The sequence below is a fragment of the Lathyrus oleraceus genome, chromosome 1 (genome assembly GCF_024323335.1).
Source record: "Lathyrus oleraceus cultivar Zhongwan6 chromosome 1, CAAS_Psat_ZW6_1.0, whole genome shotgun sequence".
Classification (NCBI taxonomy): Eukaryota; Viridiplantae; Streptophyta; class Magnoliopsida; order Fabales; family Fabaceae; genus Lathyrus; species Lathyrus oleraceus.
The window spans coordinates 80,764,492-80,789,343 of NC_066579.1; the positions used below are offsets into that span (position 1 = coordinate 80,764,492).

At 35.8% G+C, this 24,852-nt stretch overlaps 1 long non-coding RNA gene across 2 annotated transcripts; it reads right to left on the minus strand.

Annotated features, from left to right (window-relative positions):
* Nucleotides 1–7,941: 7,941 nt before the first annotated feature.
* On the minus strand, nt 7,942–9,573 carry LOC127117239 (uncharacterized). Of its 2 annotated transcripts, XR_007801967.1 has the most exons (3): nt 9,488–9,553; nt 9,264–9,281; nt 7,942–9,177 (listed from the first exon to the last, which is right to left on the minus strand). It is a non-coding gene; the product is annotated as an uncharacterized LOC127117239 (long non-coding RNA). The 2 variants fall into 2 exon arrangements; XR_007801968.1 differs by lacking the exon at nt 9,264–9,281 and having other exon boundaries at nt 9,488–9,573.
* Nucleotides 9,574–24,852: the final 15,279 nt, after the last annotated feature.

Sequence of the window (24,852 nt, forward strand, 5' to 3'; positions counted from 1 at the left end):
TCATCAGTGTTCTTAAACAATTTCACACTTGGATCATATGGTGTGCATGTAGATTTACAGTCAAAGTATTTATGTTTCTTTAAGATCTTCTCCACATAGTGTGATTGATCCAAAGAAATTCATTGTTCGGATCTTGTGATCTTGATACCAAGGATCACGCTTGCTTCTCCGAGGTCTTTCATGTCAAAGTCATTACACAACAATGATTTGTCATCATTAATGGTATGAATGTTTGATCCAAGTATGAGTAGATCGTCTACATAAATGCGATTCTCAGATTTATAATAAATACATTTGCCACTTTTATTCACTTTGTACTCATTAGATATCATTAAGTTATCAAAATTTTGATGTCATTCCTTAGGGGCTTAATTTAGTCCATACAGAGACTTGTCTAACTTACAGACCTTGTTTTCTTGTCCATATATCACAAACTCTTCTCGTTGTTCCATATAGATTACTTCCTCTAATTCACCATTTAAAAAGTTGTTTAACATCCATTTTGTGTACTATCAAGTTATAAATAGTAGCTATTGAAATAAGTACCCTAATAGATGTAATTCTAGTGACTAGAGAAAATGTGTCGAAGATATCTATATTTCCTCTTTGTCTAAAACCCTTGGCTACAAGGCGAGCCTTATATTTATCAATATTTCCATCTAGTTTTAGTTTCTTTTTCAAAACTCAACTGATTGGTGTCATACCCCAAAATTTGCCCGTTAATATTACAAGGCATTTTTCAAGGCACTCTTTCAACACATTTTTCAAGACATTGATCTTAAAGGAACAAAGGCCCAGCCCACAGGTGGCCCAATCCAGAAAAGGACTTAAATTGGCATGCTCGCTAGGCGAGCAAATCCTTCGCCTAGCGAACCCTTCGCTACAGCACTCGCCTAGCGAAGCTTGCGAATACCAGAATTTTTGGGCTTCATGCTGAGCCCATTAGGTCACAAAAAGAGCATTATAAATACCACAACTTCAGTCAGAAAATGAGGGCGGGGAGAACGGAGGAGAAAGGCAAACACCCACAGAGAGCAAACCCTGGAGGCTAACTAAAAGAATTCAGAGCAACCCTAAAGGAAACCCTGAAGGAAACTCATCTGCACAAAGGTTACCTCCGCCCACTCGATTCGATATAAACCCTAAGAGTGATCTGCCAATTCACCGGTGCAATTCAATTTCAAACAGGTTTGCGCATCATTACCGTTTTATGCTTCCAATTTACATGTGGTATTATGATTGAATTTATAAACACATCTTAGATTTTGCATATGGGTTTAAGTATATATGAATGTGCAAAATAATATCTTGAATGTTTAACCATGTAATTTCTGTATTGGATGCCATAGGGTTTGGAGCTCGCTGAAATCGTACTGTTCTTAAATTCAAAACCCGCAGCCGTTCGCTAGCACATCGCTAAGCGAACATGTAACGAGGGTTCGCCAGGCCCTCGCTAGGCGAGGCAGTAGCGAACATGACAGTCGCTGTTTTTTGTTCTGTTTTGATCTTTGCTCATCTGACCTGTTTTATTATAACCATGCTTTGTTTACCTGATACTATTACTGCTTTGGTGCAACTTTTGATTGCACCCCATTTGGTGTTCTGACCTGTTTGCGGAATTTTGTAAGGGCTCACATACTCCCGAAGAAGGTAGCTTGCTAGGTATTCCACTTTATTTGTGGGATACCCTTATGGAGATTCATCCTAATTACCTAATTGATTATAAAATATTGCCTTTGAATATGTGATCTTGGACCTCTCTTTGTTGCCTTACGGTATTACGGTATTACGGTCATGTCCCGCGAATGTGGGGATACACTTAGCAAAGATCCTTTGATTAAATCATTAGGTCCCTATAAGATAAATCATAGTCCCTCGGATGTTGCCTGCGAATATATGATTTTGTCCCTCGATGACCCTTCGTTGTAGCCTACGGTTAAATGATGATTGTCCCTTCGAATGCTAAGGTATCCTTGCAAATGTTGCCTTCAATGACCAATCGACGACCCTACGATGTCCCTTTACATCCAAAGGATAAAACTACTTACTTCTCAATAGTAAGGACAGTTTTACCCTCATAAGGATAGGAAATGCCCATAAAGACCTTGGGTAGGTATAACTCTTAATTGCTGGCTCACAACCCAAAACATTTTTCATACCTCACACTTTGCAAAATACTAGAAAATCACCACTTGGTATACATTCATACTAGGATCATTGCCAAGTTATATTTTTCTAAACCGCTTTCAAAATTAAACGAGATAAACACTTTGTATACATTCGTACAAGAATCATTACAAAGTTAAACTCTCTTTTCAAAACATTTTTTAAACAATTCACAAACACTTTTTTCAGACAAACATAAGTGATCAAGCAATTAAGAGCCCATGGATAACCATGGATACAAAGGGTGCTAACACCTTCCCTTTGTATAATGTACCTCCCGAACCCAAAATCTAATTAAGGTCTTTCCTGTTCTTTTCCGCCTTTCCTTATTGGATAAAAGAAAAGTCGGTGGCGACTCTTGCTAACCGCGACATTTGCTTTCCAAAGCAAAAACACCAAAAGTCAGTTCACCGTATGACAATTGGTTTGCAACCAGAAGACAAGTCTACTAAGTGTCTGGTCTTTTTAATTTCTAGAGATTTTATCTCATCATTCATACCTTCTTGCCATAAATCTGCATCCAAAGATGACAAGGCTTCTTGAAGATTTATTCGATTGTCTTCTACATTATAAGCCGCATAATCGGGCCCATAATCTTTAACAACTGTTACTCTTCTACTACGTCGAAGTTCTGTTTCTACATTACTGACCATTTTTGCTTAGTCAGCAAGTCAGACTTTAACTCGTTCTTGGAGGTCAAATCAAACTCAGTTAAAACTAGGTTAAGACTAGATTTTGATGAGTGACGTGTCATAATTAATTAATTTCCACGAAATCAATTAATAAATAATTAATTTCAACTATTAAAAATAATTAATTTGTAATTAATTAAATTTCATCGATTTGAATTCTAAAAACCTCAATTCATCTAGACCGGACTGGACTGAATCTAGCCGAGACTGCTGGACGGCGGCGGCAACACATCTCCGGATAACTTGGTGGTGTGTCCTCACTTCTTATGTCATCATTAATACATGTGCTCATTTATTATCCATTTAATATCGATAAATCATTCCAATTTTCAATCTATGACACAATAGTTTCAATGGATTAACCTTGAACCCTAAAGATGCCGGTTCTCTCCTTCGCACACCACCATTTGAAGGAAAACATCGAAAAACTTCACAAACTCAAATACCTCGCCGGAGCACTTGAGCTGTTTTGGGATTGAAGACAGCTTTTATGGGTAAGGTAAGTGTTTCCGCTGTCATTGGCATTTTTTGAGCTTGTACGATGTTGTAAATTGTCACAAATCTTATCCTATTTTTAGTGTCTTGTACGTGTTTAAGAAAATGTCTTAGAAAACTGTAACAATGTTTAATCACAGTTGGTGATCCTGGTCTTTCAAACATACTAGAAGCACTGAAAGTGCTTGATTCATGTGGATCAGACATTATTAAGCCAGGTATCCCATGCATTGATTTTTTGGCAGATGGTCCTTTTATCCAGGTTTGAGTTTTTTTTTATGTTCTAGTAATATTTAGAATTTTCTTTCTATTAAGGCTGCTGCTACACGATCTTTAGCAAGGGGGACTAGTTTTGATTCGATTATTTTTGTAATATACTTGGCTGTTACAGGGGAAATGTGCTGCCACTGTAAATTATGATTAGTTATTATATACACTTGCAAAATCAGTGTTTCTGGTGTTGAGTTTTAAATTAAGAGGGTTAACTTGTATTATTAATTTATAGGGACCATAAGCATATGAACAAATAAATGGCCACATTCCAAAACGTAGACTAAAGAGAATATGCAACGCTTTCTTAACGTCGCTTAAGTAGATAATGCTACGGCTATGTTAATACCGCTTGTTCAAAACTTATTGCCGTTTAGGTTGTTGTCTAAAGTCAAAAATAATGTAGTGACTTTGAATTTCTTTTTATTTATTTTAAATAATTTATTCCACCAATTTCTCTAATAATCAAGAGGTATGATACCAATATTTAATTTAAAAATGATTTGTTCACTCAATTTTACTCTAAATCTAACTCATATATACCTCCGTCCCGTACTAGTAAACATTATTTTTTGGGATGGATTGCAAAACGATTTTTTTTTATTCTATATTATTGTTCTTCTAACACCAACCTTTAACAAATTATTTTTTTGTTCTTGCTATCTATCTCACATAATGGTGTTGTTTTTATTGTTGTTGTTCTTCTTTCTATCTCTTGCTAATGTTGAATGGTAAAAGAATACATTGTTATATTTTGGAATAGCTTCCCAATATTGTCAGTAAAAAACATTATATAATATATAGTTTTCTTCCGTTAACAACATTGATAAATTTATTTCTAATCCTATAAAAATGTTGTTGTATCACAAAACAAGATCTTGAAAATTTTGTTTTGAATACAATTCTTTCTATTATTAGTGTAACACATAAATAAATTGGTGAATGATAAAAAATTGAAAAAAATAAATAATACATGTTAATTTCAATTTTTTTCTTTTCACCATTTTTTTGCAATAGAATTAATCTATTACATCGGTGGATTTAGACACTGAGGAGAAAAGTCCATATGTTAATTAGTTTTTATATAAAAAAGAAAAATCTTTTACCTCGATTTTTTATCTCAACCAAAATGAAAAGTAAGTCGGTTTATTGAGTTTCTTTGTCATCCATAAACAAATTTTTATCATATGTTTATTGAATATCAACGCTCAAGATACTGTCAACACAAAAAAATTGGTCGAAGGTATTTGTTCTTTACACAATTTTTTGTCTTGATAAATTATTTTCCTAATCAAACATTTGTTAATTTTATATCATAAACAAATTAATAGGAAGCTATTGAGAACAAATTCCTGCATTTGTTTTTCACCAAAATAATGATCAAGATGCTTAAGGATTCTTCTTGAAATTTGTACTTGTGGATTTAAAAAAAAATGTAAAATTATAAAAATCTATATTTCAATGAAAATTTAATATATATATATATATATATATATATATATATATATATATATATATATATATATATATATATATATATATATATATATATATATATATTTCACAAATCTTTAGCTTCTTAACAAATCTTGAAACCAATTTTTCTATGGATAAAGACCATAGGAGGTGCCAATATTGGAATGATGGTGTTAACTCTGTTTCATCAGCTTACAATGCCCTCCTTGAAGCTAATCTTGTTACATTTACCTTCACGATGAGTGTGAATCAAATCTAAAGTGGTCGTCTTCACTAGGAAACTCCTCTAAGACATGATTGCCAATATAGAGAACATGTTTAAGCATTTTGTCGTACATGACCTTGAGAGTGTTTCCTTAGGCTTATGTCATAGACTCTCAGACTCGATTTCTCACATGTTTGTTAGCTGGGACGTGATGACATGTTTATGGTATATGGTTGTTAGGTGGGTTAGGATTTCTTTTGTCCTTCCTAGATGTCTTGGTTTTTTATTTTTCTTCTTTAGAAGGTTTTCTAGGATTAGAGAGGATCTCACTATGATTTGGCATTGAGTTTGTTGTCTATCTAGAAATTGCATAATAATCATGGAGGATTTGAAAAATAAAATCATCTTCTTTATTTGGAAATTATATCTTGATAGGACATCCGCGTATTCATGTATTTTTTCTAATTATCTTAAGAACCATATTCACTATTTTAACCAATATCAGCTTTAAATTTTTTTACCGGGTTCTATGGGCATAATACTCCGAGAAGTTTTCATGAAGATTGTGTTATTTGCGGCAGCTCTTGTATTCGTAATGTGACAATGAGACAAAAAACGTAAATTGGTGTGACATGATGCAATTCCACGATGGAATTTAAAATCATCGTGCAAACGATTACATTCAATCTTTTGTTAAATACCTAATTACCCCATTTTTTCCAGGGGTTATTGCAGCAGTTATGCAAATTCTTGGTCATTTATAAAGTTAGTTAGTGGCTTGGCATGAAAGCTTTCTTTAAATAGAAAGAGGCAAATAGGAGTTAGTTAGAGATCCTAAATCAATGAATTCATTCCTAAATTACAGAAGATGAATTCTATTTCAACTGTAAGTAACTTTGTACTCGATCATTCAATATAATGAAGCTAATTTACTTGGTTCATATTATAATGCATAAAAATGCAGATAGTAGTGATTAGAAGACATGAAAATGATTATGGAGTGTACAAGTGATTCTGCACGAACTAAAGCATGTGATTGCAGCTATCTTATCCATTTGTTTGAGAGTTATAAGATAAGGGTGTGTGTAGCACACAAAATTATTGACCAATATTTTAAAATGCTCTCTAAGATAGGGTATCAAAATTGTTCTCACACAAATACAATATTGTTATCATCAACACTCAAGGTTTAGATGAATAACCAAATCTTGTTATAACAGTTATCATTAACATGACAAGATCTGAATCTGAATCATCTTGCACTATGTTAGCTTCCTTTACACCAACCTTTTGCTTTGCCTTTCCAAACTAGCAATCTGAAACATTGAATTTTTCTCTTGTCTTGGAATTTTTTCTTGTTTTAAAATTTGATAGATCTTCCTTCTTCTTTAGAGAATTCAGATCTTTCTTCAAGCTTCTTCTTCTCTTTGCTATCTAACATGCCTTCTCTCTGGTGTTTCCTTTTTTCTGTTTCCACCTTCTCTTCATTTCATCAGAACCACCATTTCTTGAATGAGCAAACATGACCTGTTCAGAATACTTATATGTCTCTCTTTGATTCACTCTCAATTCTCTTGCTTCAAGAGATCCTCCATCATAAACAAGATACCCTTCCTTTTAATTATTTTGGTCTAATAATGAGTGCAAATCCTTGCCATGAGATCACGTGGGAAAATTTAACTAATTTTATTACTAGAGTGATTCTTTTCAATTCAACTTGAAGTTCAATCCTTATCTTCTTATCATTTCCAAAAGTTAATGTTAAAATGTGGAAGCGGATAGTCAGAATTTGAAGAAAGTTTTTATTGGTGAAAGTGAAAGGAGAAGTTAAGATATATTAGGTCAAATGGTTTGATATGTAAACCTAAAAGAAAAGGTAGTCTTGGTGTTCCTAAAATTACATGGTTAAATTAGGTTTTTTATGTATGTGGTGTTGGAAGTTAATTTCATAAACTTATGGTTTGTGAAATAACACCCATTCATCTAGATATAGAGATAGAGTTATTTCCTCTTATAAGAGAGATTATTCTTATAGTATTTGTACCATTTCAACTTAATGAAGATGAACATGCTTTTTAGACTCTAAAGTCGCTGCTTCCCCTAAATGATTTTTGAATTATCTAGAGAGAAAATACCATTATAAATAATATATTTTATGATAAATAGAATGTGTCCCGTCACACCTGTTTTATATCCTAAATGAATATACTTCTTTGATCTAAAATCAAACTTTGTTCTCTTAGATTTAAGTGTTGAACATAACATAGGGATCCAAAGACTCTTAAGGTGGATATGTCAGGAAATTGGTTATGTAACACTTGGTATGGTTACTTATGCTACAAGAAAATATTTGGTAATCTATTAATAATGTGGATTACATGATTGACAGCATGAGCCCAAAAAATATCAAGAAGGTGTGCTTGGTATAGATTGGCTCGAGGAATGTCAAAGATGTGTTGGTGCTTTCTCTCAACAATGTCATTTTGTTGAGGACTACCAACACATGAAGTTTGATGGATGATGCCTGATTTTTGAAAAAAAGATTTAAGCATGAACTCATTCCCATTGTCTGACCTAATTCAGTTAACCTTTGTGTTAAACTGAGTATGGACCATGGACACAAAAGACTCAATGAGAGATGATATTTCATATTTTATCCTCATAATAAATATCCAAGTAAACATACTTTTGTCATCCACAACAATTAAAAAATATCTAAAACCCATTCAACAGGGTGTGTGCAACACACAAATTTACATACCAATATTTTAAAATGCTCTCTAATTAACAACTCACTTAGTTACAAATACGACTTATTATTATTGACGACACATGAGTTAGGGTATGGTACCCATCTTAATCCGTGGCTAACCATGCCTTAACCACTTTATTTTACTACTAATATTATTTTCTTTCTTTTCATATTAAAGGATTCCATTACATATTTCACCTTTTATGAAAATGGAAATACTTCCCAAACAAACTACCATTATAATTTCCCTTAACGTTAGAATCATTGGCAACCATACTTTCTGACTTCTGCTTACCATTACCATGTCGTCGTGGAACATAATCGCTGTCTTCACTTTCAGACGTCTGCCAGGATTTACGCTGCATCTGAAGATTTGCACAATGAGGACACAAATTAGGCTTCCATGCCCCCATTAAGTCTTTTTACTCGTTCAAACATGTAAAATAATGATGAACTAGGGTGTCTCTCTGGACCCTCTACAGTATATTTCAATCCCAAATCATCTGATGCTTGAATCTTTACAACCACAGAAAAGCCAATATCCATTTTTGGATTGAAAACATTTCCGTCATCAACGGCTAAATAGTGAAACACACTGACCATATAGGGATTTGGATCACTTATACTCTTTTTCTTAGACTCTATAACAACAAGACTTCCCCTCCTTCCTTTACCATAGAGAATGTTTGTATATTCTTTTACTTCTCCCCATGCATTGATGGTTCTGTTAGAATTAATACCCCAACTTAAAATGTATACCTCTCCGCTAAATGCAATAGCGGCGATTTCAGGTTCAGGTATCTCAAGATACCCCTTATCAGTTTTTCTTATTATAATTTCCAAACCAACACTAGTGAAATTGGAACCATTGTCTGCATCATGAATTTCTTAGTATAACATCTTGGTCACTTTGGTAACTTCATCATCACTATCACTTGGAACTTCATCATCACTATCACTGGGAACTTCATCATCACCATCACTGCAATCGCGTTTGTTCTCTTTATATGTCACATCGATGAATGCATGTCTACCTAGTTGTACTCGACATGGATAATCTGTGTAGTTGTTAAAGAGACTAGGACCGTTGGGATTATTTCCCATGTCAAATTATATTTTACCTACAACACAAATTTGTTACATAAGAATTAATACAGCATAAATGATCATTACCTGCAACACAAATTCGTTACATAAGAATTAATACCGCATAAATGATTATGACCTGCAACACAAATTCGTTACATAAGAATTAATACTGCATAAATGATCATCAGTTACATGCAATTGTAAAAGGAATTGTAACAAGATAGCACAAGTAGTAATAAAACACCACTTGCAAGGAAGAAAATTCTAGATCTCACCTCTACATATATATTTTTCATAAGAGTTTACATAATAACAAAAATGGAGACTTGAAGTAGAAGATACCTAATTCGAAGTAGCTTCTAACTCTGCTCTTGTTTGCTTTGCACTCTTAGGTGGTTAATGTCCATATGAAAAAACTGTATAAATACACAGAAAATAGAATCCTTGCAATTAAAAAACGGTATGAAAGAGAATTAAGCATTATTCCAACTCAAATTATAAGACCGCATCTAATTCCTGTTGATCCTATCTTCCATACCACTAACGTTTTGAATGCCCACGGTCTCTTTCTTGATTGAAATTATTGAGATAAATAACCGAATCTTGGATCGGAATTGGGTTCAAAGTTAATTTCCTTTTATTAGATTATGCTCCACCTTAGACAAAAATAAAATTCTCTTGTATAATAATAATAATAATAATAATAATAATAATAATAATAATAATAATAATAATAATAAGTTTACACTACTACATAAAACACTTTTCACATACGATAAAAGTGACGTTAACAAATTCTGTTTGAGCTCAGCAAACACAGTGACGAACAACTATCCACCTGCTCTAAAGTGTTGTAGAAAGCTCACATATGCTACAAAGATAGACTAGACACTATCTTGACAGCATAATATTACTGGTGATTAGTAGATAAACACACTAGAATTTGACTTAGCCATCTTTCCTACTAAATGATGAGTTCTCCATTCAGCATAACAATATTAGTAGATAAATACATTCTTACTTCATCTGGCTACACTCAGTCCAAATCTTACTATTCTCTCTTCACAAAACAAAGATTTACAAGATTCAGAGTTATTCTTATGTATGTAGATGATCTTTTTTCAGAGGGGACTGATGTTAATGAAATAAAACACATCAATGCATTGTTGGATACCAATTTCAGCATTAAGGACTTAGGTGTTCTTAAATATTTTTTTGGGATTTAAAGTGGCAAGAACACAAGCTAATATCTCTTTATATCAAAGAAAATACACATTGGATCTGATTAAAGATGCATGTTTACTTGGAGAAAAACCATGCAACACGCCTATGCAGCCACAATTACAATTACATAAATCTTCTGGTGAAGTTATATCTAACCCTAAAGCATATAGAAGCCTCATTGAAAGATTGTTGTATCTCACTCACACCAGGCTTGGCATTGCTTATGTTGTCAGCAAGTTAAGCAAATTACTTGACACACCGACCACTGAGCATATGCTAGCAGGTCTACATGTGCTCAAATACCTCAATCAATGTTCTATAGCTCCAATTCACCTCTCAAGCTCAAGGGATTCTCAAAAACTGCATGTTAATGAAGACACAAGATATATGGTTTTGGACGGAGGGAGGAGGAACAGACTTTTCTCTACAATCTTCACTTATATTCAAGTGTCTTAATGTTTTACAAAGAGGTCTGGTCCTTATATAGAGATAAGGCCAGACAAGAAAGGACAAGTAATTAAATGCAGTAATGAATACTATCAGGTCCCTAGGATAGTTTGATTACCCAAGAGAATAAACTTTTGAACTCCCCCATACACATTTAAATTTATTCCAACAAAACTCCCCCATAAATTTAAATGCTCTTCCGATCAATCATGCCCAACATCTTCTTGCCTCTATCGAACAGCTCCTTCGATAGTGGTTTGGTCAAAATGTCTGCTGCTTGGTCCTTGCTTGCAACATGTTTTAGTTCGACACTTCCTTCCTTCACGTGTTCTCGAATGAAGTGGAAGCGGACGTCAATGTGCTTGCTACTTTCGTGATTTACTGGATTCTTCGCCAGTTCGATAGCAGATTTGTTATCAATTCTTATCAATGTTGCGTCTTCCTGCTTCGATTCTATTTTGTTTAGCAATCTCCTCAGCCAAATTGCGTGACACACGCACCAAGATGCTGCAACGTATTCAGCTTCACACGTCGAGAGAGTCACAATTGGCTGCTTCCTCGAAAGCCATGTGAAAGCAGTGTTTCCCATGAAGAAAACATAGCCTGAGGTGCTCTTTCGATCATCAACATCTCCGCACCAATCACTATCTGAGTATCCAGTCAGCTTGTACTCTTCTGCCTTCGAATAAAACATTCCAAGTGACACAGTTCCTTGGACGTATCGAAGAATTCTCTTTAAAGCTTTCCAGTGAGCATAGACTGGTTCCTCCATGAATCGACTCACAGTTCCCACACTTAGTGAGAGGTCAGGCCTTGTGCAAGTAAGGTATCGGAGGCTTCCAACCAAGCTTCGAAATTTGTTCGCTTCGACGCGTTCTCCCCCATCAAATTTCGAAAGCTTTGCTCCAGGTTCCATTGGTGTCGAGATTGGATTGCAGCTATCCATGTTGAACCTCTTCAGAATATCTTTGGCATACTTTTCCTGAGAAACAAAAATGCCATCTTCTTCTTGTCGAACCTCCAGTCCAAGAAAATATTTCATCAGACCTAAGTCTGTCATTTCGAATTCCTGTGTCATTTCTCTTTTGAATTCTTCAATTAACTGTTTGTTGTTGCCCAGAAAAATTAGGTCATCGACGTAGAGGGCAACAAGCAGCAATCTTTCTCCAGCCTTCTTTACATATACAGCATGTTCATAAGGACATTGCTGAAAGCCATTTTCTTTGAAGTACGTGTCTATTCGAGTATTCCACGCTCTTGGCGCTTGCTTCAGCCCATAGAGTGCTTTCTTCAATCTCAGCACTTTGCCTTCGCTTTCGATCTTCATATATCCTGGTGGCTGTTCGACGTACACTTCTTCTTCGAGCACACCATTCAGGAACGCTGACTTGACATCCATCTGATGTATTGGCCATTTGTATTGAGCTGCATGTGAAATGAGTAATCGAATAGTTTCCATTCTGGCAACAGGCGCAAACACTTCATCATAATCAATTCCTGCTTTCTGCTTATAGCCTTTCGCTACCAGCCTTGCTTTGTATCTTTCGATCTCGCCTTCAACATTCATCTTCTTCTTAAATACCCACTTCACGCCAATAGTCTGACTTCCTTTTGGTAACTCTGCTAGGTCCCAAGTATTGTTCTTTTCGATGGCTTTGATTTCTTCATCCATTGCATTCTTCCAGTTTCGATTTCTCATAGCTTCTTCGAAACTCACATCTTCAGTATCTTCCAGCAAGCATACAAGGTGTACCTCTTCTGTGTTTTCATACAAATCTTGCAGACTTCTTAATCTGGGTTGTGAAGGCTCATTTTCATCATCGGAATCTTCAGGTTCTATCGAAGTGTCTGTTGGCACAACAACTGGTGCTGCTTCTTCTTCTTCGACGAGAGCTTCAATCAAACTGCTCCAGTCCCATCTGCTTGCTTCATTTACTCGAACGTCCCTGCTTACAATCACCTTTTTGTTTATTGGGTCGAAAAGCCTATAGCCTTTCGATTTCTCATCATACCCAATAAGTATATACTTCTGACTCTTATCCTCCAGCTTCGTTCTCCTTTGATCAGGCACATGTGCATAAGCCACGCTTCCAAAAATTCTAAAGTGAGACACAGTTGGCTTCTGTCCACTCCAGGCTTCTTGAGGTGTTATGTCTCCAAGCATCGAGTGAGGACATCTATTCTGGACATAAACTGCACATTGTACAGCTTCTGCCCAAAATTCCTTCGACATGTTCTTGCTCTTCAGCATTGATCGAACCATATCAAGCACTGTTCGATTCTTCCTCTCAGCTACTCCATTTTGTTGAGGTGAGTATGCTGTGGTCAGAAATCTTCTTATGCCTTGTTCCTCACAGTACTTCATGAATGCTGTCGAAGTATATTCTCCTCCTCTGTCTGATCGAAGCGCTTTGATGCGTCTGTCAGTTGCATTTTCAACCATCACTTTAAACTTTCTAAATGTCTCGAATGCTTCAGACTTCTCCTTCAGAAAATACACCCAAGTCTTTCTCAAATAGTCATCGATGAAAGAAATGAAGTATTTCTTGCCACTGAATGATTCTGGAGTGATTGGTCCACATATGTCAGTGTGGATTAGTTCCAGAATTTGCTTTGCCTGATATTCTGCCTTCTTTTGAAAGGATGTTCTGGTTTGCTTGCCAAAAACACAGTCTTCACATAATTTTTCATCGAACTCCACGTCTGGTAGTCCATGCACCATATTCTTCTTCGACAGTCTTCTTAGTCCAGCCTGATGTAAGTGTCCAAAACGCAAGTGCCATAGGGATGCTTGGTCTTCGACATTAACATGCAAGCATTTCTCTCGAATGCTCTTCAGGTTCAGCTTATACATTCGATTCTTCCCCATTTCGACTAAGGCAACTAGACGTCCTGTCTTGTCCTTCAGCTGCAGGTTTCGATCCTCCATGAGTATCGAATACCCCTTCTCTGTTAGTTGTCCCAAACTCAAGATATTTGCTTTGAGATTTGGTACATAGTAGACTCCTTCGATTGATCCTACTACACCTTTTTTCTGTAAGAAACATATAGTTCCTTTTCCTTCGACCTTCACCTTCGAGGCATCTCCAAATGAGACGTGTCCATCTTCGACAGTCTTTAATTCTTTGAACAGGTGTTTGTGACCACACATGTGATTGCTTGCACCTGAGTCGAGGTACCACATTGTGTCACTCTCTGCATCTTCTTCCTTTTGCGCCATTAACAAGAATCCTTCATTCGATTTGGGTGCGAGTGGTCCCGAGTTCGATTCTGATTCTAGGGCAAAGTTAGACGTTTCTTCAACTCTCCTCCTCGATCGACAGTCTCTTGCAAGATGTCCCATCTTTCCACAGTTGTGGCAACTGTAGGAATTGCAATCCTTCGCGTAATGCCCCTGTTTGTTGCACTTATAGCATTCGATACTGTTGTAATTTGTTCTTCCACCTCTTTGATTTCGACCTCTACCATGCCAGTTTTGTTGGCTAGATTGTCCTCTGTCGAAACTATAGTTTTGATAGCTTCGACCGCCCTCACGTCCTCCATGACCACGTCCTCTCCCTCTCCAGTTTTGAGAGAAGAGTGCCTTTTCATCTCTGCTCGAATCTTCCTTTTCGATTGCCTCTTCTTTCTTTTTCATTTTTCGCTGCTCATGTGCTTCGAGCGACCCAGCAACCTCTTCGACAGTGATTGTCGAAAGGTCCTTTGCTTCCTCTATAGCGCACACAATGTTTTCGAACTTGTCCGTTAAAGATCTTAGAATCTTTTCGACAATTCGGCCCTCTGTCATTGCCTCTCCATTTCGACTCATCTGATTCGCCACTGTCTGCACGCGCGTGATATAGTCCGCTACGGACTCTGTCTCCTTCATCTTCATCCTCTCCATCTCCCCTCGAAGAGTTTGCAATCTAACTTGCTTCACTCTGTCTGCTCCTCTGTACGCTTTCTCTAAAGTGTCCCAGGCCCCCTTCGACGTGGTTGAACCAGCAATCTTTTCGAATGCTGATTCGTCCACTGCTCTGAACAGCATGTATAATGCTGCTTTGTCTTTCGACCGCGTCTCTTTCAACGCCTTCGTCTGGGCGGCATTGAGACCTGTTGTGTTACCTGGATCTTCAAAGCCATCATTGGTGACTTCCCACGTATCCAATGAGCCCAGCAACGCTTTCATCTGGATGCTCCAATTCTCATAATTGGATTTCGTCAGCCGTGGCAACGGCATTTGACTGGTCAGGCTCGCCATGAGCTCTGATACCAATTTGAAGACACAAGATATATGGTTTTGGACGGAGGGAGGAGGAACAGACTTTTCTCTACAATCTTCACTTATATTCAAGTGTCTTAATGTTTTACAAAGAGGTCTGGTCCTTATATAGAGATAAGGCCAGACAAGAAAGGACAAGTAATTAAATGCAGTAATGAATACTATCAGGTCCCTAGGATAGTTTGATTACCCAAGAGAATAAACTTTTGAACTCCCCCATACACATTTAAATTTATTCCAACAGTTAATGCATTTTATTTAATTTAATGTTTTATTTATAACTTATTACTTCTATTGATCTAGCATCTGAGGAAAAAAAAGATTGATCAACTCCGTTTTAAATTCCAATCACTGCATTCTAAAATTTGTTGAATTTGTTACAAAATTTTAAAATATTCTAAAATATAATAAATATGAAAATGAAAAGAAGAGCCTAGAATTATAATAATGAATAAAAATGGTAGAAGAATCTAACTATAAGTGTATGAAAATGACAGAAGAACCTAGAACTATTACGATATTAATCTATCAGGAAACATCTAGAAAAAAACAAAAATAATATAAAAACATTCACCACCATTGAGAGGTTGGTGACTTGAACCTATAAATAGACAATTGGTTTGTAAATCATCCTCCAAAAGATCAATATAGTAGCCTTCTTTCTAAACAATTTCCTAAAACTATCTTATTTCAACTATCAACTACTAACAATGACATCGAAGCTATGTTCGGTCATACATTGGATGTAGCTATATTACCTACCTACTATTCCAAGAGTCTCCCAACTACTTCAAAAAAAAATTCTCATAGTACTATTAACCCACCAATAATTTTTCTAAGCTATGGATAACACCACTCAATCATCATCTATTTCTATCCCTATTTTCAATGGTGAAAATTATGATTTTTGACGTGTTAAAATGGAGACATTTTTTTCATCATAAGATTTATGGGACATAGTAGAAGAAGGCTTCACCACTCCTGCTGATACTTTAGCTCTTAATGCAACTCTAAAAAAAGAGTTGAAGTAAAATAAACAGAAAAATTCAAAGGTGTTGTTCACCTTGGAACAAGCGGTGTCTGATGTAATTTTTTCAAGGATTATGTGAGCTAAGACTGGCAAACACTACGCCAAATAAGGGAAAAGAGGGCGCTTATTTTGGCCTATAACAGCGCTTTTAAGCGCCCTCTAAAGTGGCGCTGGCATAGGTAAAGACAACGCTTTGTTTTCCTGGAGAAAGCGCTGTCTAAAGTGGCCACATTATAGTGCGCTTTCAGAAAAAAGCGCCCTCTAGAGTGGTCCATAAAGGGACACCTTAGAGGGCGCTTTCTGGAAAAAGCGCCCTCTAAAGTTGTCAATGTAAAGTGTTTAGAGGGCGCTTTCAGGAAAAAGCGCCCTCTAAAGTTGTCAATGTAAAGTGTTTAGAGGGCGCTTTCTGGACAAAGCGCCCTCTAAAGTGTTAGTTATTTTAAAAAAATTTGTTTGAAAAACAGTGGATATTTAATTGGTAACCTGTTCGCATGCTGCAAAAGTGTAAAATTCATATTGATTTCATCCTTTAATCCAATGTTATACACCATTAATCCATTGATATATACAACATGAATCCATTTATATACAACATTAATCCTCCATATATACAACATTAATATATGATTCTTTGATCAACAATATACAACAACATATTCATGATTTAGTAAAAGTACAACAACAATATATAACATATATACAACAACAGCATACAACAACAACATTCCATACATATATGTACAACAATATACAACCTAGCTATATGATTCTTTGATCAACAATGAATTGACACAATTCATCCTTCATTTCATCCAAATGAGCTCTTGAGTAAGATTTGTATTCCTCAAAGTACTACAATTAAGAGAATAAAACATATTCATGATTTAGTAACAAATTAGATGAAATATCTGACAGACATAATTAAATATACAAATACACACGAATATTTAGGGGAATTTCACTTACGCGTCAACCGTCTTCTTCATACTCGGATATTTACTCCAATCACCCGATAACGAATCGAGATAATACACTATTAGTCTCGAAAGATCCATAGCAACCAACACCCAGTGACCACTGTATCCAAAAGCTGTCTAGTAGTTCTAACCAATACTAAACAAAATAACGCCCATCCACCCATGGTGGCAAACATGTTCTGTATATCCAAAAGTTGTCTAGTAGTTCTATCGCACATCCATACAAAATAAGGCTCAACCAAAAAAACAGATGGCAGCATAAGTAGTATATCCAAAAAAGGCATGGTGAATAATAGAAAGTGTGCATAATAGGCAGGAGGAACTGCATACAAGATATCATTTTTGTTAAACTAAAGTTTTGTATAGCACAAGTTATTGGTCAAACTCTGTAGCTGGTCTGCAGTGAATTTATTTTCATCATACAGCACATGATAATGCGTTGGTCGACTAGTCCCCTGCAAAAAGAACACGTCCAAATGCAAATAACACAGAACTGTCAAAAGGCGATTGAGCAACAAATAGTAAACAATGGCATAAAGTTAAATGACATAGCTAATATTACCTGAATTCCTGCATGGCTGTTAAGGTAAAAATCAAATTCCCTAGGGTGACAAATGATGGTGTCTACCACGGTTCCTTTGACAATTTAGAACAACAAAATCAGCAAAAAGTGATAAATTCAAATGATAATATATACCAGCTGCGTTGAGAAATATATTGAAAAAACCTGGCATAATATTTCCACTTCTATCGGTCTCTTTGGGGTTGACAGGAAAGAGACGGGTGTGATGTCTCTTTTGGACCACTACAAAAGTAACTTTAGGTAGATACCCATCCTCTATTGAGACACAAGCCTGATGAAAAAAAATTAGTTGGTCTTCAGCACTCCAATGTACTTCAAATTTTACACCCTTGTCTCTTGCACGAATGATTGACTTCATAATAGCCATTTTACCTGTAATAAAGAAAACAATTAAAATCAGATGACAAATGTAAAAACAATTAAAATCATAAAAGTCATTTTACCTGTAATAAAGAAAACAATTAAAATCATTTGACCTGTACCTTTTTCACTAAGTTCTCTTTCTTTTCTTGGTTGGAATATGTTCTACACGTCTCTTAACAACACGGACGGTTGGATTGATCCAAATACCCTTATTATGATCATTTCTAATATATGAATCATTTGATATAATATTCTCATCTTGATCATTTCTGGTAAACGATTCAATCTCAACATCAATATCACCTTGATCTCCAGTGTTTTCATCAATTACTTTGTTGGAAAAAAGAACTATAGACCATTTCGTACTTTTCGGATCATTGACATAGAACACTTGTCTAGCTTGAGAGGCTAGAATAAAAGACTCATCTTTGTATCCCACCCTATTAAGATCCACTTGCAAAAATCCTGACTTATCCATTCGAATGCCGTTATTATTTTCAACCCACTTGCAACCAAATATAGGAATCTGAAACTTCTCATAATCAAACACCCAAATGCGCTCGATAACACCAAAATACGACAGATTTGAAAATTTGGGGTTTAAGTCCTTCACACTTGATATGTGCATTGCTTCAGCTACCACGGTGACACCATTATTCTGCATAGTACTTTTATCATCTTGTTCTTTGGTATAAAATGTGTATCCATTAATCGCATATGCGCTATAAGAAAAAACATGGAAACTTGGACCATATGCTAAGCATCTCAACCTTTCTGTTATTGAAGCGGGATCTGAATAATACTTTGAATAAATATGATCCTTAAACCAAGGTGTAAAACATCGATTGTGCTCTCGTACTATCCAATTTTCATTTCTATTGGGATTTAAACCTCGGAGAACATCCTTGTGAATTTCAACATACGGCTCAACCTCATTCTCATTGTGCAGAACATACAAATGCACTTGATCCCGTTCGACCCTTGATACTGCCACGATTTTATTTCCAATTAGATTTTTTCCTTCTTTCTTTTCGACAAGCTGAGACTTGGGGAGTTCGATTGACTGAACATTAGACAAATATTCAGTACAAAACTCAATCGCTTCTTCAACAATGTATCTTTCAACCATACAACCTTCTGGTCGACTTCGGTTCTTCACGTACCCTTTTAATATTTTCATATAACGTTCAACAGGGTACATCCATCTCATATAAGCAGGTCCACACAATTGTGTCTCTTTCACAAGATGAACAACTAGATGTACCATTATGTCAAAAAATGATGGAGGAAAATACATTTCAAGCTCACACAAAGTAATAACGATTTCTTTTTGCAACATTGGTAAGATCGCAGGATTGATCACCTTACTGCAAATTGACTTGAAGAAAGAACACAACTTAGGTATAGAGCTTCTTACTTTTTCTGGAAGAATAGAACGTATACCTATTGGGAGAAAATGTTCCATTATAACATGGCAATCATGGGTCTTTAAACTCTTTAACTTGAGGTCTTTCATAGACACAAGTCTTCTAATATCTGAAGAGTACCCTTCTGGAACTTTAACTTCACTTAGAAACTTACACAATGTTTTTTTCTCCTCTCTAGATAGAGTATAAGCAGCAGGAGGTAGATATGTTCGTTTTCCTTTCTTCAAGGGTCCTAATTCAGTTCTTATTCCCATCGCTATCAAGTCCTTTCTTGCCTTAAGGCCATCCTTAAACTTTCCTTGTATATTGAGTAACGTGCCAATAACACTTTCAAATACATTTTTTTCAATATGCATAACATCAAGAAAATGTCTCACATACAAGGACTTCCAATACGGCAATTCAAAAAAAACTGACCTCTTCTTCCACCCACTTTTGACAAGTGTGTGGGCAAAAGGCTTGCCAAACTGAGTATCCAAATCTTTCACCTTTTCAAAAATTTGATCACCCGTCAATATAGGTGGAGCTCTGCCTTGTTCTGTCTCTCCATTGAACGCCTTTCTCCATCCACGGTAGTGATGATTTGAATTTAAGAATCTCCGATGACCGAGAAAGACATTCTTCTGACCAAACTCCAAGCGCTTCCAATCTGTTTTATCTTCACAAATAGGACACGCACATTGACCTTTTATGCTATACCCTGATAGATTTCCGTATGCTGGAAAATCATTAATTGTGTCAAACAACATCGCCCTCAAGTTGAAACTTTCTTTCCTATATCCATCATAAACCTCCACATCGGTCTCCCACAAAATCTTTAAATCTTCGATTAAGGGCTTCAAGTACACGTCTATGTCATTCCCTGGTTGTTTAGGTCCAGAAATCAACATAGACAACATCATGTACTTACGCTTCATACATAGCCATGGAGGTAGGTTATAAATCATAATAATCACAGGCCATGTACTGTGTGAGATACTCTGGATACCGTGTGGGTTCATTCCATCAGTAGATAATGCCAAGCGAAGGTTTCTTGATTCTTCTCCAAATTCAGGATAATCATTATCAATTTTCAACCACTATGGTGAATCTGCCGGATGTCGATACTTTCCATCTATAATTCTTTCATCTGCATGCCAGGTCAAGTGTCTTGAATCGGTTTCACTATGAAACATGCGTCTAAATCTCGGAATAACAGGAAAATACCACAAGACTTTTGCTGGAGACAACTTGTTCTTATATCGCGAGACACCGCATTTAGGACACTCATTTAACGATGCATACTCATTTCGAAACAAAACGCAATCGTTTGGACATGCATGTATCTTATCATAGCTCATGCCAATAGAGCACAACATCTTTTTGGTCTCATATGTTCGATTGGGAAGAACATTATCCTCAGGAAGCATATCTTTCAAAAGGGCTAATAACTCTGTGAAACTTTTATCCGACCATCCATTACTCGCCTTTAAGTTGTACAACTTTAATACCGCAGACAATCTTGTGAATTTAGTGCAACCATCATACAAAGGTTTCTCTGCATCACTTACCAACCTCTCAAACATTTCGGGACAATCCTTAAGATCTCCTTCAAGTGCTTCTGCAATCTCTTCAACTCGATCATAATCGTATGTATCTGCGCCACTATAGTTTGAGGCATAGGTCGTACTATCCCCCGGTTCAACATTCTCGTTACTTTTCTCACCATGCAAATTCCAACATGTATAACTTTGATCAATTCCATGCCTCATTAGATGCGATGTCAACTGAACTGCGTCAACCCGTTTCCCATAACAACAACCCAAGCAAGGACATATCATTCTACTGGGGTCTTCGGTGTGCGCAACGGCAAACTTAACGAATTCTGATACCCCATTCTCGTACTCTCTCGACAATCGATTGGAAGACATCCATGTATTATCCATTATTAATTAGAATAAACAAAAAACAATTTCAGAAGAGTTCAAACACATTCGGACCTAGGTTTCTAATGATACTGGTGTTGACACAAAATCATATGTTCAAAGGTCGTATAACCCTAACTACTGGGTAATGTAGTCCCATTGCATGCGCTATCATGGTCACTAAAAACCAACCGTCAATTTCCTATTGCATGCGCTATCATGGTCGAAACAAACGTAGAAGGAGGAAACGCGCAGTAATAATGTAAAACAGAAATTGGGCAAAGCTAAAACAAAGCAATAACATAAAACAGAAATTGGGAAAAGCGTGTACCTTTGATTGGTAGAAGGAGGAAACGCGCAGTAATAATGTAGATCTAACAGAGGTGGAAGGAAAACGCCTTAGAACCCTAACGTGAAAAAGAACAAAAATAACAGATAGTGAAATAACAAAATGCGCAGTATGTTATAATTTTAATGTTTACTAAAGGGGACATTAGAGGGCGCTTGTGGAAAAAAAGCGCCCTCTAAAGGGGGCCTAAGAGGGCGCTTATGAAAGTGCTCTCTAAGGCTTTCCAGAAGCGCTTTATAAGCTGGAAATGCACATGGACTTATAACAGCGCTTTATTAAAAGCGCCCTCTAAGGGTAACCTTAGAGGGCGCTTTCTAAAAAGCGCCATGTATTGTTGTCCCTCTATCTCCTCCTTATTTTTTCGTTTCACCTTAGAGAGCGCTTGTGGAAAAAAAGCGCCCTCTAAAGGGGGCCTAAGAGGGCGCTTATGAAAGCGCTCTCTAAGGCTTTCCAGAAGCGCTTTATAAGCTGGAAATGCACATGGACTTATAACAGCGCTTTATTAAAAGCGCCCTCTAAGGGTAACCTTAGAGGGCGCTTTGTAAAAAGCGCCATGTATTGTTGTCCCTCTATCTCCTCCTTATTTTTTCGCTTCACCTTAGAGGGCGCTTTGTTACAAAAGCGCCCTCTAAAGTGCGCTGTCTATTGCTCCTTATTTTTCGCTTCACTTTAGAGAGCGCTTTTGTAATAAAGCGCCCTCTAAGGTGCGCTGTCTATTCCAGTTTTTGGCGTAGTGAAAGAAGCGTGGAACACGATGCAGGAGGAGTTTCAAGGAAGCGATAAGGTGCGTGTCATTAAACTTTAATTTATAAGAAGATATTTTGAACTATTGTAGATGAAGGAGTTTGAGACAGTTAAAAATTACTAATCTAAAGTTAAAGAAATAATTAATCAAATGAGAGTTATAGGGAAGAATATTCTTGACAAGAAAATTATTGAGAAAATTCTAATTACTATGCCCCCAAAGTTTAACCCAATCGTGACAACAATCGAGGAAATCAAAGCTCTCTCCACTTTATCAGTGACATAACTAGTGGGCTCTTTTGAAGCATATGAGCAAATATTGCAAAGACATAAAGAAGATACACTTGAAAATTCCTTACAGTCAAACCTTGAATTTGAATCCCAAAATAAAAAAAAAATGGAGGAAACAAAAATTATGGAGAAACTTCAGAAGAAGAGAAGTTTCTAGAAATTTACTTAAGAATAAGTCAGATAAAAACACTCCATGCAATATATGCAAAAGACTAGGCCACGCAGAGAAAAATAGTTGGTACCGTAATATGCAAAATATGCCACGTCTTCATCTCCAAGCAACCATCGTCTTTGATAAGCTCCCACATGTCATCAAATAACTGTCTGATTTTATCCACTTACACGTCATTCGACAGCTTGAAAAATATTTTGGATACTTTGAATTTCACTAAGTCCCAAAACTAATAAACTCCCTAGTGTCTAAATGATTGCAATTCGACCAAAGTTGATACTACTTCTCGACAAATTAAATTCGTATTGATCTCCATGGTCGTAACTGGACACTTCAATTTTTGACAATAAACTCCTTATCACATGAAACTTATCATATTTTTATAATTAATGCTTGTGTCGGAAATGTGAGGTAACAACGTCATATTTTATTTTATTTTTTAAATATCATATATTCTCTCAGTTGAGCTGGAAACCGAGGGGTAAAGTAGGATATTTTTTAAAAATTTATTTATGACCTATTTGATGAAAAAAATCAAATAACGAATCTTTATCGTCTATTTATAAAGTAACAATGGTCAAGACATTGTCAAATCATCAATGCACATGAAATATTAGTGATATGCGTGAAACTCTGACTAGCCAATTAAAACGTGAATGCCACAACTATCTATCTTGGATGCAAAGTGCTGAAATTTAAACTTAAGATGTTGAAAAAAATGATAATGAAAGCATGAGATGAACTTACTAATCTTAGTTGTAGTTGTATCAAGTAAAATATTTAATATTGTTGTTGTTGTTCAAATTAAGTAGTTAATTGTTTATTTGTTTTTTTTTGTTGTTGTTATTGTTGTTGTTTTTGAGATTTAATGTTTAAATATTCCATGAACTTTGTTGTTGTTGTTGAGATTTGATATTTAAAGATTCTATTGATTTTGTGTTTGTTGTTGTTATTGTTGTTGTTGTTGATGATGAGTAAGATTTAGAATTGACCAACAAATTTGATGCTTTATAGATTAAAGCGGGAAAAAAAATCAAGTTAAAATTAAAATTTTGTAAACAAGACTTTGTCCCTCGGTTATTGTTAAAAATCAAGGTAAAAAGTAGCACTGTTTTAAAAATCCAAAAAATATAGTTGTATGGGATCAAACCTATTACCAGTGCCACTTTTTCCTTTGGTTATTAAAAAACGAGGGATAAAGTGGCAGGTTTTCATGTCGCTTTTCGTTACCTCATATGTGTAGCCGATGTTATATACCCTTCGCGACCGAGATGAATGTGGTTATTTGTAGTAGAGATGTAATATCCCATATTCCCTTAAATGCTCAATTAGTTGTCAGTTGAGACCTATTGAGTTCCTATGTACTATATCTTTTTTTAGTTGTAACAATTAGAGCTCATATGTGCTTGTCAATTGGGACCAATAGAGTAACCAGTGAACTCTGAAGGGATTAATTATTAATAAAAGAGACAGATCAATATTAATAAGTACAAGAGAGGACATTTTTGGTAACATTAATAATTGGTCAATTGGTACTGGAAAATGTAATATCAATTGGGATATTTTATATTACTACTTGATATTATATATTATTTATATATATTATATAGTATTTTGTGTGGTGGAAAAGAAAAGAAGAAAAGGATAAGAAGTAGTAGGAAGAGATAAGAATGAAAGAGAGAGTTATCAGAAAGGGAAAAGAAGAGAAAGAGAAAGAAAGAGGAAAAAGAGAACAGAAAGAGGAAAAGAGAAAGAGGAGGAGAAGAAGACTCATGGGAGAAGAAGAAGAAGGAAACCTCCATCATCATGTCATCTTCATCATCACTAACTTCATCTTCTTCTTCTATTAGGTAAGTTCTTAGATAGATTTAGCATTTGGGGGAAAATAACCTATATTTGTGGGGTTAGGATTTGTGTGAATTTGTGATGAACTTG